Below are 18,318 nucleotides of genomic sequence, written 5' to 3'. Positions count from 1 at the left end.
CATACGGAGCATTCTTTTTCAGGTAGGTTTAACGAGATAGCTGCTATAACCCCGGTTATGCTTTAGTATAGTATAAATGCTAGTTTTAGAGAAATTGGAATGTTAGCACTAAAACTGAAGGAAAAGAGATAGCTGCAAAATCTCTGCACACACTTTTTAGTTCCCAGAAGTAAATCATATGTACCATGTTGTTTCATTTAGGTTGAAAGCGTTAGTTGCTATACCCTAGGTTATGCTTTCCGATATAGGAAATGCTTGTTTTACAAATAGGAATGTTAGCACAAAAACTGAAGGAAAGAAGATAGCTGCAAAATCTCTGCACACAATGCTTAGTTCTCAGATGCAAATCGTATGTACCATGCTTTTTCAGGTAGTTATAAAGAGTTAGCTCCTATACCCCCAGTTATGCTTTCCTATATAAGAAATCCTAGTTTTAGCATTATGAATGGTAGCACAAAAACTGAAGGAAAGGAGAGAGCTGCAAAATGTCTGCACTCAATGCTTAGTTCTCAGAAGTAAATCTTATGTACCATGCTTTTTCATGTAGGTTTAAAGGGTTAGCTGCTATACCCCCTGTTATTCTTCCCTATAGTGTAAATGTTAGTTTTAGAGATAGGAATGTATGCACAAAAACTAAAGGAAAAGAGGTAGCTGCAAAATCTCTGCACGCATTTTTAATTCTAAGTAGTAAATCATATGTGCCATGGTTATTCAGGTAGGTTTAAAGAGTTAGCTGCTATTCCCCCGGTTATGCTTCCCTATAGTGTAAAAGGTAGTTTTAGAGATAGGAATGTTAGCACAAAAACTGAAGGAAAAGAGGTAGCTGCAAAATCTCTGCACTCGATGTTCAGTTCTCAGAAGTAAATCATATGTGCCATGTTGTTTCATTTAGGTTTAAAGAGTTAACTGCTATACACACAGTTATGCATTCCTATATAGGAAATGCTAGTTTTAGAGATATGAATGTTAGCATAAAAACTGAAGTAAAGGAGATAACTGCAAAATCTCTGCACACAATGCTAAGTTCTCAGAAGTAAATCATATGTACCATGCTTTTTCAGGTAGTTTTAAGAGTTAGCTGCTATACCCCCGGTTATGCTTTCCTGTAGGGTAAATGCTAGTTTTAGAGATAGGAAAGTTAGCACAAAAAATGAAGGAAAGAAGATAGCTGCAAAAACTCTGCACACAATGCTTAGTTCTCAGAAGTAAATCATATGTACACTAGTTTTTCGGGTAGGTAGAAATAGTTAGCTGCTATACCCCCGGTTATGCTTTCCTATAGTGTAAATGCTAGTTTTAGAGAGAGGAATGTTAGCCCAAAAACTGAAGGAAAATAGAGAGCTGCGAAACCTCTGCACAAAATGTTTAGGTCTCAGAAGTAAATCATAAGTGCCATGTTGTTTCATTTAGGTTTAAAGATTTAGCGGCTATACCCTCGGTTATGCTTTCCTATATAGGAAATTCAGGTTTTACAGATAGGAATGTTAGCACAAAAACTAAAGGAAAGAAGATAGCTGCAAAATCTCTGCACACAATGCTTAGTTCTAAGAAGTAAATCAAATGTACCATGCTTTGTCAGGTAGGTTTAAAGAGTTAGCTGCTATACCCCCGGTTATGCTTTCCTATATAGGAAATGCTAGTTTTACAGATAATAATGTTAGCACAAACACTGAAGGAAAGGAGATAGCTGCGAAATCTCTGCACACAATTCTTAGTTCTCAGAAGTAAATCATATGTACCATGCTTTTTCAGGTAGGTTTAATGTGTTAGCTGCTATACCCCCAGTTATGCTTTCCTGTAGTGTAAATGCTAGTTTTAGATTAGGAATGTCAGCACAAAAACTGAATTAAAGGAGATAGCTGGAAAAACTCGGGACACAATGCTTAATTCTCAGAAGTAAATCATATGTACGATGGTTTTTCAGGTAGGTTGGAAGAGTTAGCTGCTATACCCCCGGTTATGCTTTCCTATAGTATAAATGCTCGTTTTAGAGACGAGAATATTAGCACAAAAACTGAAGAAAAGAGATAGCTGAAAATCTCTGCACACAGTGTTTAGTTCTCAGAAGTAAATCATATGTACAATGGATTTTCAGGTAGGTTTAAAGAGTTAGCTGCTATACCTCGATTATGCTTTCTTATAGTGTAAAAGCTAGTTTTAGAGATAGGAATGTTAGCATAAAAACTGAAGGAAAAGAGATAGCTGCAAAATCCCTGCACACAATGTTTGGTTCTCAGAACTAAATCATATGTGCCATGTTCTTTCATTTAGATTTAAAGAGTTAGCTGCTATACCATCGGTTATGGTTTCCTATATAGGAAATGCTACTTTTAGAGATATGAATAAAGCACAAAAACTGAAGGAAAGAAGATAGCTGCAAAATCTCTGAACACAATGCTTAGTTCTCAGAAGTAATTCATATGTGCCATGTTGTTTCATTTAGATATAGAGAGTTAGTGGCTATACCCTCGGTTATGCCTACCTATAATGAAATGCTAGTTTTACAGATATGAATGTTAGCACAAAAACTGAAGGAACGAAGATAGCTGCAAAATCTCTGCGCACAATGCTTAGTTCTCAGAAGTAAATCATATGTACAATGCTTTTTTCAGGTAGGTTTAACGAGTTAGGAGCTATACCCTCGCTTATGCTTTCCTATAAAGAAATGGTAGTTTTACAGATAGGGATGATAGCAGAAAAACTGAAGGAAAGAAGATACCTGCAAAATCTCTGCAGATAATGCTTAGTTCTCAGAGCTAAATCATATGTACCATGCTTTTTCAGGTAGGTTTAAAGAGTTAGCTGCTATATCCCCGGTTATGCATTCCTTTTAGGAAATGCTAGTTTTAGAGATAGGAATGTTAGGACAAAAACTGAAGGAAAAGAGAAAGCTGCAAAATCTCTGCACACAATGCATAGTTCTCAGAAGTAAATCGTATGTACCATGTTTTCTCAGGTTGGTTTAACGAGTTAGCTGCTATACCCCCGGTTATGCTTTCCTATAGTATAAATGCTAGTTTTAGAGATAGGAATGTTAGCACAAAAACTGAAGGAAAAAAATAGCTGCAAAATCTCTGCACACAATGTTTAGTTCCCAGAAGTAAATCTTATGTGCCAATTTGTTTCATTTAGGTTGAAAAAGTTAGCTTCTATACCTCCGGTTATGCTTTCCTTTTAGGAAATGCTAGTTTTAGAGATATGAATGTTAGCACAAAAACTGAAGGAAAGGAGATAGCTGCAAAATCTCTGCCCACAATGCTCAGTTTTCACAAGTAAATCATATGTACCATGCTTTTTGAGGTAGGTGTAAAGAGTTAGCGGCTAAACCTCCGGTTATGCTTTCCTATATAGGAAATGCTAGTTTTAGAGATATGAACTTTAGCACAAAAACTGAAGTAAAGGAGATAGCTGCAAAATCTCTGCGCACAATGCTTAGTTCTCAGAAGTAAATCACATGTGCCATGCTGTTTCATTTTGGTTTAAATAGTTAGCAGCGGTACCCTCGGTTAATGTTTTCTCTATAGGAAATGCTTGTTTTACAAGTAGGAATGTTAGCACTAAAAATGAAGGAAAGAAGTCAGCTGCAAAATCTCTGCACACAATGCTTAGTTCTCAGAAGTAAATTATATGTACCATGCTTTTTCAGGTAGGTTTAAAGAGTTAGCTGCTATACACCCGGTTATGCTTTCCAGTAGGTAATGCTAGTTTTACAGACAGGAATGTTAGCACAAAAACCGAAGGAAAGAAGATAGCTGCAATATCTCTGCACACAATGCTTACTTCTCATGTAAATCATATGTACCATACTTTTTCAGGTTGGTTTAAAGTGTTAGCTGCTATACCCCCGGTTGTGCTTTCCTGTAGTGTAAATGCTAGTTTTAGATATATGTATGTTAGCACAAAAAATTGAAGGAAAGAAGATAGCTGCAAAATCTCTGCACACAATGCTTAGTTCTCAGAAGTAAATCATATGTACAATGCCTTTTTCAGGTAGGTTTAACGAGTTAGCAGCTATACCCTCGCTTATGCTTTCCTATAAAGAAATGGTAGTTTTACAGATAGGGATGATAGCAGAAAAACTGAAGGAAAGAAGATACCTGCAAAATCTCTGCAGATAATGCTTAGTTCTCAGAGCTAAATCATATGTACCATGCTTTTTCAGGTAGGTTTAAAGAGTTAGCTGCTATATCCCCGGTTATGCATTCCTTTTAGGAAATGCTAGTTTTAGAGATAGGAATGTTAGGACAAAAACTGAAGGAAAAGAGAAAGCTGCAAAATCTCTGCACACAATGCATAGTTCTCAGAAGCAAATCGTATGTACCATGTTTTTTCAGGTAGGTTTAACGAGTTAGCTGCTATACCCCCGGTTATGCTTTCCTATAGTATAAATGCTAGTTTTAGAGATAGGAATGTTAGCACAAAAACTGAAGGAAAAGAAATAGCTGCAAAATCTCTGCACACAATGTTTAGTTCCCAGAAGTAAATCTTATGTGCCAATTTGTTTCATTTAGGTTGAAAGAGTTAGCTTCTATACCTCCGGTTATGCTTTCCTTTTAGGAAATGCTAGTTTTAGAGATATGAATGTTAGCACAAAAACTGAAGGAAAGGAGATAGCTGCAAAATCTCTGCCCACAATGCTCAGTTTTCACAAGTAAATCATATGTACCATGCTTTTTGAGGTAGGTGTAAAGAGTTAGCTGCTAAACCTCCGGTTATGCTTTCCTATATAGGAAATGCTAGTTTTAGAGATATGAAATTTAGCACAAAAACTGAAGTAAAGGAGATAGCTGCAAAATCTCTGCACGCAATGCTTAGTTCTCAGAAATAAAGCATATGTGCCATGTTGTTTCATTTAGGTTTAAAGAGTTAGCTGCTATACCCTCATTTATTCTTTCCTATATAGGAAATGCTTGTTTTACAAGTAGGAATGTTATCACTAAAAATGAAGGAAAGAAGTCAGCTGCAAAATCTCTGCACACAATGCTTACTTCTCATGTAAATCATATGTACCATACTTTTTCAGGTTGGTTTAAAGTGTTAGCTGCTATACCCCCGGTTATGCTTTCCTGTAGTGTAAATGCTAGTTTTAGATATATGTATGTTAGCACAAAAAATTGAAGGAAAGAAGATAGCTGCAAAATCTCTGCACACAATGCTTAGTTCTCATAAGTAAATCATATTGACCATGCTTTTACAGGTAGGTTTAACGAGTTAGTTGCTATACCCCCGGTTATGCATTCCTATAGTATAAATGCCAATTTTAGAGATAGGAATGTTAGCAGAAAAACTGAAGGAAAAGAGATAGCTGCAAAATCTCTGCACAGAATGTTTAGTTCTCAGAAGTAAATCATATGTGCCATGTTGTTTCATTTAGGTTTAAAAAGTTAGTTGCTATACCGTAGTTTATGCTTTCCAATATAGGAAATGCTATATTTGGAGATATGTATGTTAGCATAAAAACTGAAGGAAAGGAGATAGCTGCAAAATCTCAGCACACAATGCTTACTTCACAGAAGTAAATCATAGGAACCATACTTTTTTAGGTAGGTTTAAAGAGTTAGCTGCTATACCCCCGGTTATGCTTTCCTATATAGGAAATGCTAGTTTTAGAGATAGGAATGTTAGAACGAAAACTGAAGGAAAGGAAATAGCTGCAAAATCTCTGCACACAGTGTTTAGTTCTCCGGAGTAAATCATATGTGCCATGTTGCTTCATTTAGGGTTAAAGAGTTAGCTGCGATACCTGCGGTTATTCTTCCCTATAGTGTAAATGCTAGTTTTAGAGAAAGGAATGTTAGCACAAAAACTGAAGGAAAAGAGATAGCTGCAAAATATCTGCACACAATGTTTAGTTCTCAGAGGTAAATTATATGTGCCATGTTGTTTCACTTAGGTTTATAGAGTTAGCTGCTAAACCCTCGGTTATGGTTCCTATATAGGAAATGGTACTTTTAGAGATATGAATGTTAGCATAAAAACTGAAATAAAGGAGATAGGTGCAAAACCTCTGCCCACAATGCTTAGTTATCAGAAGTAAATCATATGTACCATGCTTTTGAGGTAGGTTTAAAGAGTTAGCTGCTATACCCACGGTTATGTTTCCTATATAGGAAATGCTAGCTTTACAGATATGAATGTTAGCACAAAAACTGAAGGAAAGGAGATAGCTGCAAAATCTCTGTACACAACGCTTAGTTGTCAGAAGCAAATCATATGTGCCATGTTGTTTCCTTTAGGTTTAAAGAGTTAGCTGCTTAACCCTTGGTTATGCTCTCCTATATAGGAAATGACAGTTTTAGTGTTATGAATGTTAGTACAAACACTGAAGGAAAGGAGATAGCTGCAAAATATCTGCACAGAATGCTTAGATCTCAGAAGTAAATCATATGTGCAATGTTCTTTCATTTAGGTTTAAGGATTTAGCGGCTATACCCTCGTTTATGCTTTCCTATATAGGAAAAACTTGTTTTACAAATAGGAATGTTAGCACAAAAACTGAAGGAAAGAAGATAGCTGCAAAATCTCTGCACACAATGCTTAGTTCTCAGAAGAAAATCATATGTACCATGCCTTTTCAGGTAGGTTTAAAGTGTTAGCTGCTATACCACCGGTTAATCTTTCCTGTAGTGTAAATTCTAGTTTTAGAGGTAGGAACCTTAGCACAAAACCTAAAGGAAAGAAGATAGCTGCAAAATCTCTCCACACAATGCTTAGTTCTCAAAAGTAAATCATATGTATGATACTTTTTCAGGTGGGTTTGTAGAGTTAGCTGCTATACCCCCGATTATGCTTTCCCAAATAGGAAATGTTAGTTTTACAGATAGGAATGTTAGCAGAAAAACTGAAGGAAAGGAGATAACTACAAAATCTCTGCACACAATGTTTAGTTCTCAGAAGTAAATCATATGGGCCAGGTTGTTTCATTTAGGTTTAAAGAGTTAGCAGCTATACCCTCGGTTATGCTTTCCTATATAGGAAATGTTTTTTTACAAATAGGAATGTTAGCACAAATACTGAAGGAAAGAAGATAGCTGCAAAATCTCTGCACACAATGCTTAGTTCTCAGGATTAATTTATATGAACCATGCTTTTTCAGGTAGGTTTAAAGAGTTAGCTGCTATACACCTGGTTATGTTTTCTTATAGAATAAATGCTAGTTTTAGAGATAGGAATGTTAGCAAAAAACTGAAGGAAAAGAGATAGCTGCAAAATCTCTGGAAACAATGTTTAGTTCTCAGAAGTAAATCATATGTGCCATGTTGTTTCATTTAGGTTTAGAGAGTTACCTGCTATACCCTCGGTTATGCTTTCCCATAAAGGAAATGCTAGTTTTATAGATATTAATGTTAGCACAAAAACTGAAGGAAAGGAGATAGCTGCGGAAACTCTGCCCACAATAATTAGTTCTCAGAAGTAAATCATAAGTACCATGGTTTTTGAGGTAGGTTGAAAGAGTTAGCTGCTATACCCCCGGTTATGCTTCCCTATAGTGTAAATGCTAGTTTTCGAGATTGGAATGTTGGCACAAAAACTGAAGAAAAATAGATAGCTGCAAAATCTCTGCACACAAGGTTTAGTTCTCAGAAGTAAATCATTTATGCCGTTGTTTCATTTAGGTTTAAAGAGTTAGGTGCTATACCCTTGGTTATGCTTACCTATATAGGAAATGCTAGTTTTAGAGATATGAATGTTACTACAAAAACTGAAGGAAAGGAGATAGCTGCAAAATCCATGCACACAATGTTTAGTTCTAAGAAGTACATCATATGTGACATGTTGTTTCATTTAGTTTTAAAGAGTTGGCGGCTATACCCTCGGATATGCTTTCCTATATAGGAAATGCTTCTTTTACAGATAAAAATGATAGCAAAAAAACTGAAGGAAAGAAGATAGCTGCAAAATTTCTGCACACAATGCTTAGTTCTCAGAAGTAAATCATATGTACCATGCTTTTTCATGTGGGCTTAAAGTGTTAGCTGCTATAACCATGGTTATGCTTCCCTATAGTTTATATGCTAGTTTTAGATATAGGAATGTTAGTACAAAATCTGAAGGAAAGGAGATAGCTGTAAAATCTCTATACACAATGTTTAGTTCTCAGAAGTAAATCATATGTGCCATGTTGTTTCATTTAGGTTGAAAGAGTTAGCTGCTATACCCTCGGTTATGCTTTCTTATATAAGAAATGCTAGTTTTAGAGATGTTAATGTTAGCACAAAAACAGAAGGAAAGTAGTTAGCTGCAAAATCTCTGCACAGAATGTTTATTTCTCAGAATTAAATCTTATGTGCTATGTTGGTTCATTTCGGATTAAAGAGTTAGCTGTTATACCCGCGGTTATGCTTTCCTATAGTGTAAATGCTAGAGTTAGAGATATCCATATTAGCACAAAAACTGAAGGAAAGGAGATAGCCACACAATCTCTGCACTCAAAGCTTTGTTCCCTAAATTAAAGCACATGTCACATCCTCTTTCAAGTAGGTTTAAAGAGTTAGCTGTTATACCCTCGGTTATGTTTTCCATTATATTAAATGCTAGCTTTAGAGATAGGAATTTAATACATAAACGGAAGGAAAGGAGATATTTGCAAAATCTCTGCACACAATGCTTAGTTTTAAGCAGTAAATCATATGTGCCATGTTGTTTCATTTAGGTTTAAAGAGTTACCTCCTATACCCTCAGTTATGCTTTTCTATATAGTAAGTGGTAGTTTTTAGAGATATGAATGTTAGCATAAAAACTGAGGGAGAGGAGATTGCTGCAAAATCTCTGCACACAATGCTTAGTTCTCAGAAGTAAATCATATGTGCCATGCTTTTTCAGGTAGTTTTAAAGAGTTAGCTGCTGTACCCTCGGTTATGCTTTCCTATATAGTAAAAGCTAGTTTTAGAGATAGGATTGTTAGCACAAAAACTGTAGGAAAGGAGATAGCTGCCAAATCTCTGCACACAATGCTTACTTTTCAGAAGTAAATCATATGTACCATGCTTTTTCAGGTTGGTTTAAAATGTTAGCTGCTATACCCCCTCTTATGCTTTCCTATAGTGGAAATGCAAGTATTAAAAATGGGAATGTAAGCACAAAAACTGAAGTAAAGTAGATAGACACAAATACTCTGCACTCAATGCTTAGTTCCCTAAAGTAAGCACATGTGACATCCTCTTTCAAGTAGGTTTAAATAGTTAGCTACTACACCCTCGGTTATGCTTTCCCATATAGTAAGTGCTAGTTTTAGATACAGGAATGTTAGCAGAAAAATGAAGGGAAGGAGAGAGCTGTAAAATCTCTGCACACAATGCATAGTTCTCAGAAGAAAATCATATGTGCCTTGTAGTTTCGTTTAGGTTTAAAGAGTTAGCTGCTATACCCTCGGTTAAGCTTTCCTAGATAGTAAACGCTAGTTTTAGAGAGAGGAATGTTAGCACAAAAACTGAAGGAAAGGAGATAGCTGCAAAATCTCTGCACACAATGCTTGGTTCTCAGAAGTAAATCATATGTACTAAACTTTTTCAGATAGGTTTAAAGAGTTAGCTGCCATACCCCCGGTAATGGTTTCCGATACTGTAAATACTCCTTTAGAGATAGTCATATTAGCACAAAAACTGAAGGAAAGGAGATAGCCACAAAATCTCTGCACTCAATGCTTAATTCCCTAAAGTGAAGCATATGTGACAAACTCTTTCAAGTAGGTTTAAAGAGTTAGCTGCTATACCCTCCGTTACGCATTCCTATATAGTAAATGCTAGTTTTAGAGATAGGAATGTTAGCACAAAAACTGAAGGAACCGAGATAGCTGCAAACTCTATGCACACAATGCTTAGTTCTCAGAATTAAAACATATGTACCATGTTGTTTCATTTATGTTTAAAGAGTTACCTGCTATACCCTGTTATGCTTTCCTATAGTGTAAGGGCTAGTTTTAGAGATAGGAATGTTAGCACAACAACTGATGGAAAGGAGAAAGGCACAAAATCTCAGCACTCATTGCTTAGTTCCCTAAATTAAACCACATGTGACATCCTCTTTCAAGTATGTTTAAGGAGTTAGTTGCTATACCCTCGGTAATGCTTTCCTCTTTAATAAACGCTAGTTTTAGAGATAGGAATGTTAGCACAAAAACAGAAGGAAAGAAGATAGCTGCAAAATGTCTGCACACAATTATAAGTTCCCTAAATTAAATCACATGTGACATCCTCTTTCAAGTAGGTTTAAAGAGTTATATGCTATACCCTCGGTTATGCTCTCCTATAGAGTAAATGCAAGTTTTAGTGATAGGAACTTTAGCACAAAACTGAAGGAAAGGGGATATCTGCAAAATCTCTGCACACCATGCTTAGTTCTCAGAAGTAGATCATATGTGCCATGTTGTTTCATTTAGGTTTAAAGAGTTAGCTGCTATACCCTCTGTTATGCTTGCGTATATAGTAAATGCTAGTTTTAGAAATAGGAATGTTAGCACAACAACTGCAGGAAAGGAAATAGGTGCAAAATCTCTGCACACAATGATTAATTCTCAGAAGTAAATCATATGTGCCAAGTTGTTTCATTTAGTTTTAAAGAGTTAGCTGCTATACCCCGTTTATGCTTTACTATAGTTTAAAGGTAGTTTCAGAGATAGGCATATTAGCAGAAAAACTGAAGGAAAGGAGAAAGCCACAAAATCTCTGCGCTCAATGCTTAGTTCCCTAAAGTAGAGCACATGTGACATCCTCTTTCAAGTATGTTTAAAGGGTTTGGTGCTATGCCCTCGGTTATGCTTTTCTATATAGTAAGTGCTAGTTTTAGAGATACGAATGATAGCACAAAAGCTGAAGGAAAGGAGATAGGTGTAAAATCTCTGCACACAATGCTTAGATCTCAGAAGAAAATCATATGTGCCATGTTGTTTTATTTACGTTTAAAGAATTAGCTGCTACACCCTCGTTTATGCTTTCCTATTTAGTAAACGCCAGGTTTAGAGATAGGAATGTTGCCACAAAACCTGAGGGAAAGCAGAGATCTGCAAAATCTTTGCACACAATGCTTATTTCTCAGAAGTGTATCGTATGCGAAATGTTGTTTCATTAAGTTTAAAGTGTTAGCTGCTATATCCTCGGTTATGCTTTTGTACATAGTAAATGCTAGTTTTACAGATAAGAATGCCAGCACAAAAACAGAATGAAGGGATACAGCTGCAAAATCTCTGCACACAATGCTTAGTTCGCTAAAGTAAAGCACATGAGACATCCTCTTCCAAGTATGTTTAAAAAGTAAGCTGCTATACCCTCGGTTATGGTTTCCTATAATGTAATGCTACTTTTAGAGATAGGAATGTGAGCACAAAAACTGAAGGAAAGGAGATAGCTGTAAAATCTCTGCACACAATGCTTAATTCTCAGACTTAAATCATAAGTGACATGATGTTTCATTTAGGTTTAAAGAGTTAGCTGCTATACCTCGGTTATGGTTTCCTATATAGAAAATGCTAGTTTTGGAGATAAGAATGTGAGCACAAAAACTGAAAGAAAGGAGATAGCTGCAAAATCTCTGCACAGAATGCTTTGTTCTAAGAAATAAATCATATGTGCCATGTTGTTTCATTTAGGTTTAAAGAGTTAGCTGCTACACCCTCGGTTATGCTTTCCTATTTCGTAAACGCCAAATTTAGAGTTCGGAATGTTACCACAAAAACTGAAAGAAAGGAGATATTTGCAATATCTGCCTTCGATGCTTAGTTCTCAGAAGTAAATCATATGTGCCATATTGTTTCACTTAGGTTTAAAGAGTTAGCTGCTATACCTTCGGTTCTGCTTACCTATAGAATAAATGCTTGTTTTAGAGATAGTGATGTTAACACAAAAACTGAAGGAAAGGAGATAGCTGCAAAATGTCTGTACACAATGCTTAGTTCTCAGAAGGAAATCATATGTTCCATGTTGTTTCATTTATGTTTAAAGAGTTAGCTGGTATACCCTCGGTTATGCTTTCACAAATGGGAAATGCTAGTTTTAGGGATAGGAATGCAAGACCAAAAACAGAAGGAAAGGAGATAGCTGCAAAATCTCTGCACACAATGCTTATTTGCCAGAAGTAAATCGTATGTACAGTGCATTTCCAGGTAGGTTTAAAGAGTTAGGTGCTATAACCCTGTTATGCTTTCCTAAAGTGTAAATGCTAGCTTTAGAGATAGGAATGTTAGCACAAAACCTGAAGGAAAGGAGAAATCCACAAAATCTCTGCACTCTATGCTTTGTTCCCTAAAGTAAAGCACGTGTGACATCCTGTTTCAGGAAGGTTTAAAAAGTTAGCTGCTATACCCTCCGTTATGCTTTCCTGTGTAAGAAATGTTAGTTTTAGAGAAAGGAATGATAGCACAAAAACTGACGGAAAGGAGATAGCTTCAAAATCTCAGCACACAATGCTTACTTCTCAGAAGTATATCATATGTGCCATGTTGTTTTATTTAGGTTTAAAGAGTTAACTTTTATACCTCAGTTATGCTTTCCTATATAGGAAATGCTAGCTTTAGAGATAGGAATGTTAGCACAAAAACTGAAGGAAAGGAGATAGCTGCAAATTCTCTGCACACAATGCTTAGTTCTCAGAAGTAAATCATATGAGCCATGTTGTTTCATTTAGGTTTAAAGAGTTAGCTCCTATACCCCCGGTTTTGGTTTCCTATTTAGGAAATTCTAGTTTTAGAGATATGAATGTTAGAACAAAAACTGAAGGAAAGGAGATAGCTGCAAATTCTCTGCACTCAATGCTTAGTTCTCAGAAGTAAATCATATGTACCATGGTTTTTCAGGTATGTTTAAAGAGTTAGCTGCTATAGGCCTGCTTATGCTTTCCTATTGTGTAAATGCAAGGTTTAGAGATAGGAATGTTAGCAAAAAAACTGAAGGAAAAGAGATAACTGCAAAATCTCTGCACACAATGTTTAGTTCTGAGAAGTAAACCTTATGTGCCCTGTTGTTTCATTAAGGTTTAAAGAGTTAGCTGCTATACCCTCGGTTATGCTTTCCTTTATAGGAAATGCTAGTTTTACAGATAGGAATGTTAGCACCAAAACTGAAGGAAAGAAGATAGCTGCAAAATCTCAGCACACAATGCTTAGTTCTCAGAAGTAAATACTATGTGCCATGTTGTTATATTTAGGATTAAAGAGTTAGCGGCGATACCCTCGGTTATGGTTTCCTAAATAGGAAATGCTAGTTTTACAGATAGGAATGTTAGCACAAAAACTGAGCGAAAGAAGATAGCTGCAAAATCTCCGCACACAATGCTTAGTTCTCAGAAGTAAATCCTATGTACCATGCTTTTTCAGGTAGGTTTAAAGAGTTAGCTCCTATACCCCAGTTTATGCTTTCCTATATAGGAAATTCTAGTTTTAGAAAAATGAATGTTAGCACAAATACTGAAGGAAAAGAGATAGCTGCAAAATCTCTGCACAAAATGTTTAGTTCTCAGAAGTAAAACATATGTACCATGCTATTTCAGGTAGGTTTAAAGAGTTAGCTGCTATACCCCCGGTTATGCTTTCCAATAGTTTAAATGACAGTTTTTGAGTTATGAATGCTAGTACAAAAACTGAATTAAAGGAGATAGCTGCAAAATCTCTGCACACAATGCATACTTCTCAGAAGTAAATCAGACATACCATGGTTTTTCAGGAAGGTTTAAAGAGTTAGCTCCTAAACCCCCGGTTATGCTTTCCTATATAGGAAATTCTATTTTGAGAAATATGAATGTTAGCTCAAAAACTGAAGGAAAGGAGATAGCTGCAAAATCTCTGCACACAAAGCTTAGTTCTCAGTAGTAAATCATATGTGCGATGTTGTTTCATTTAGGTTTAAAGATTTAGCGGCTATACCTTCGGTTATGCTTTCCTATATGTGAAATGCTAGTTTTAGAGATAGGAATGTTAGCACAAAAACTGAAGGAAAGGAGATAGCTGCAAAATGTCTGCACACAATGCTTAGTTCTCAGAAGTAAAGCATTTGTACCATGCTTTTTCAGGTAGGTTTAAAGTGTTAGCTGCTATACCCTCGGTTATGCTTTCCTATAGTGTAAATGCTTTTTTTAGAGATAGGAATGTTACCACAAAAACTGAAGGAAAGAGAGAGCTCCACAATCTCTGCATACAATTTTTAGTTCTCATAAGTAAATCATATGTACCATGCTTTTTCAGGTACGTTTAAAGAGTTAGCTGCTATCCCCCCGGGTTATGCTTTCTTCTACTATAAATGCCAGTTTTAGAGATAGGAATGTTAGCACAACAACTGAAGGAAAGGAAATAGCTGCAAAATCTCTGCACACATTGCTTACTTCTCAGAAGTAAATCATATGAACCATGCTTATTCGGGTAGGTTTGAAGTGTAAAGTGGTATACCCACGGTTAAGCTTTCCTATAGTGTAAATGCTAGTTTTAGAGATAGGAATGTTAGCACAAAAACTGAAGGAAAATAGAGAGCTGCGAAATCTCTGCACAAAATGTTTAGGTCTCAGAAATAAATCATATGTGACAGGTTCTTTCATTTAGGTTTAAAGAGTTAGCTGCTATACCCTGGGTTATGCTTTCCTATATAGGAAATGCTAGTTTTAGAATATGAATGTTAGCACAAAAACTGAAGGAAAGGAGATAGCTGCAAAATCTCTGCACACAGTGCTTAGTTCTCAGAAGTAAATCATATGTGTCATATTGTTTCATTTAGGTTTAAAGAGTTAACTGCTATACCCACGGTTATGCTTTCCTATATTGGAAATGCTCGTTTTAGATATATGAATGTTAGCACAAAACCTGAAGGAAAGGAGATAGGTGCAAAATCTCTGCACACAATGCTAAGTTCTCAGAAGTAAATCATATGTGCCATGTTGTTTCATTTTGGTTTAAAGAGGTAGCGGCTATATCCTCGGTTATGCTTTCCAAAATAAGAAATGCTAGTTTTACAGGTAGGAATGTTAGCACAAAAAATGAAGGAAGGGAGATATCTGCAAAATCTCTGCACACAATGCTTAGTTCTCAGAAGTAAATCATACGTACCATGGTTTTTCAGGTAGGTTTAAAGAGTTAGCTGCTATACCACGATTATGCTTTCCTATATAGGGATGCTAGTTTTAGAGTTATGAATGTTACCACAAAAACTGAAAGAAAGGAGATAGCTGCAAAATCTCTGCACACAATGCTAAGTTCTCAGAAGTAAATCATATGTGCCATGTTGTTTCATTTAGGTTTAAAAAATTTGTGGCTATACCCTCGGTTATCCTTTCCTATAAAGGAACTGCTAGATTTACAGATAGCAATGTTAGCACAAAAACTGAAGGAAAGAAGATAGCTGCAAAATCTCTGCACACAATGCTTATTTCTCAGAAGTAAATCATATGTGCCATGTGTTTCATTCAGCTTTAAAGAGTTAGCAGGTATACCCTCGCTTATGCTTTCCTATAAAGGAAATGGTAGTTTTACAGATAGGAATGTTAGCACAAAAACTGAAGCAAAGAAGTTAGCTGCAATATCTCTGCACAGAATGCTTAGTTCTCAGAAGCAAATCATACGTACCATGCTTTTCCAGGTAGGTTTAAAAAGTTAGCTGCTATCCCCCCTGGTAATGCTTTCCTATAGTGTAAATGCCAGTTTTAGAGATAGGAATGTTAGCACAAAAACTGAAGGAAAGTAAATAGCTGCAAAATCTCTGCACACAATGCTTACTTCTCAGAAGTAAATCATATGTACCATGCTTTTTCAGGTAGGTTTGAAGTGAAAACTGGTATACCCCCGGTTATGCTTTCCTATAGTGTAAATGCTAGTTTCAGAGATAGGAATTTTAGCACAAAAACTGAAATAAAATAGAGAGCTGCGAAATCTCTGCACAAAATGTTTAGGTCTCAGAAGTAAATCATATGTGCCATGTTGTTTCATTTAGGTTTAAAAAATTTGTGGCTATACCCTCGGCTATCCTTTCCTATAAAGGAACTGCTAGATTTGCAGATAGCAATGTTAGCACAAAAACTGAAGGAAAGAAGATAGCTGCAAAATCTCTGCACACAATGCTTATTTCTCAGAAGTAAATCATATGTGCCATGTTGTTTCATTCAGCTTTAAAGAGTTAGCAGGTATACCCTCGCTTATGCTTTCCTATATAGGAAATGTAGGTTTAACAGATAGGAATGTTAGCACAGTAACTAAAGGAAAGAAGATGGCTGCAAAATCTCTGCACACAATGCTTAGTTCTCAGAAGGAAATCATATGTACCATGCTTTTTCGGGTAGATTTAAAGAGTTAGGTGATATACCCCCGGTTGTGCTTTCCTATATAGGAAATGCTAGTTTTACAGATATGAATGTTAGCAGAAAAACTGAAGGAAAGGAGATAGCTGCAAAATCTCTGCACACAATTCTTAGTTCTCAGAAGAAAATCATATGTACCATGCTTTTTCAAGTAGGTTTAAAGTGTTAGCTGCTGTACCCCCGGTTATGCTTTCCTATAGTGTAAATGCTAGTTTTAGATTAGGATTGCTAGCACAAAAACTGAAAGAAAGGAGATAGCTGCAAAATCTCGGCACACAATGCTTAGTTCTCAGGAGTAAATCATATATACCATGGTTTTTCAGGTAGGTTTGAAGAGTAAGCTGCTATACCATCGGTTATGCTTTCCTATAGTATAAATGTTCGTTTTAGAGATGGGAATGTTAGCTCAAAAACTGAAGAAAAGAGATAGGTGCAAAATCTCTGCACACAGTGTTTAGTTCTCAGAAGTAAATCATATGTGCAATATTCTTTCATTTAGGTTTAAAGAGTTAGATGCTATACCCTCGGTTATACTTTCCTATATATAAAATGCTCGTTTTAGATATATGAATGTTACCACAAAACCTGAAGGAAAGGAGATAGCTGCAAAATCTCTGCACACAATGCTTAGTTCTCAGTACTAAATCATATGTGCCATGTTGTTTCATTTAGGTTTAAAGAGGTAGCGGCTATATCCTCGGTTATGCTTTCCAAAATAGGAAATGCTAGTTTTACAGGTAGGAATGTTAGCACAAAAAATGAAGGAAGGGAGATATCTGCAAAATCTCTGCACACAATGCTTAGTTCTCAGAAGTAAATCATACGTACCATGGTTTTTCAGGTAGGTTTAAAGAGTTAGCTGCTATACCACGATTATGCTTTCCTATATAGGGATGCTAGTTTTAGAGTTATGAATGTTAGCACAAAAACTGAAAGAAAGGAGAGAGCTGCAAAATCTCTGCACACAATGCTTAGTTCTCAGAAGTAAATCATATGTACCATGGTTTTTCAGGTAGGTTTATAGAGTTAGCTGCTATACCCTCGGTTATGCTTTCCTATATAGGAATTGCTTGTTTCAGAGATAGGAATGCTAGCACAAAAACTGAAGGAAATGAGATAGCTGCAAAATCTCTGCACACCATGCTTAGATATCAGAAGTAAATCATATGTAGCATGATTTTTAGGTAGGTTTAAAGAGTTAGCTGCTATAGCCCCGCTTATGCTTTCCTATAGTGTAAATGCTAGGTTAGGGAGAGGAATGTTAGCACAAAAACTGAAGGAAAGGAGATAGCTGCAAATTGTGCACACAATGCTTATTTTTCAGAAGTAAATCATATGTGCCATGCTGTTTCATTTAGGTTTAAAGAGTTAACTGCTATACCTCAGTATTGCTTTTGTTTATAGTAAATGCTGTTTTTAGAGATAGGAATGTTAGCACCAAATCTGAAGGAAAGGAGATAGCTGCAAAATCTCTGCACACAATTCTTAGTTCTCAGAAGTAAATCATATTTACCATGCTTTTTCAGTAGGTTTAAAGAGTTAGCTGCTATACCCCCGGTTATGCTTTCCTATAGTGGAAAAGATAGTTTTCGAGATAGGAATGTTACCACAAAACCAGAAGGAAAGGAGATAGCCACAAAATTCCGGCACTCAAAGATTAGTTCCGAAAGGTAAAGCACATGTGACATCCTCTTTAAAGTATGTTTAAAGATTTAGCTGCTATACCCTCCATTATGCTTTCCTATATATTAAATACTAGGTTCAGAGATGGGAATGATAGCACAGAAACTGAAGGAAAGGAGATAGCTGCAAAATCTCTGCACACAATGCATACTTCTCAGAAGTAAATCGGACATACCATGCTTTTTCAGGTAGGTTTAAAGAGTTAGCTCCTATACCCCCGGTTATGCTTTCCTATATAGGAAATGCCAGTTTTAGTGATATGAATTTTAGCACAAAAACTGAAGGAAAGGAGAGAGCTACAAAATCTCTGCGCAGAACGCACAGTTCTCAGAAGTAAATCATATGTGCCATGTTGTTTCTTTTAGGTTT

This window comes from Dasypus novemcinctus, chromosome 30 (assembly GCF_030445035.2).
Source record: "Dasypus novemcinctus isolate mDasNov1 chromosome 30, mDasNov1.1.hap2, whole genome shotgun sequence".
Lineage (NCBI taxonomy): Eukaryota > Metazoa > Chordata > Mammalia > Cingulata > Dasypodidae > Dasypus > Dasypus novemcinctus.
This window is presented reverse-complemented; position numbering follows the sequence as displayed.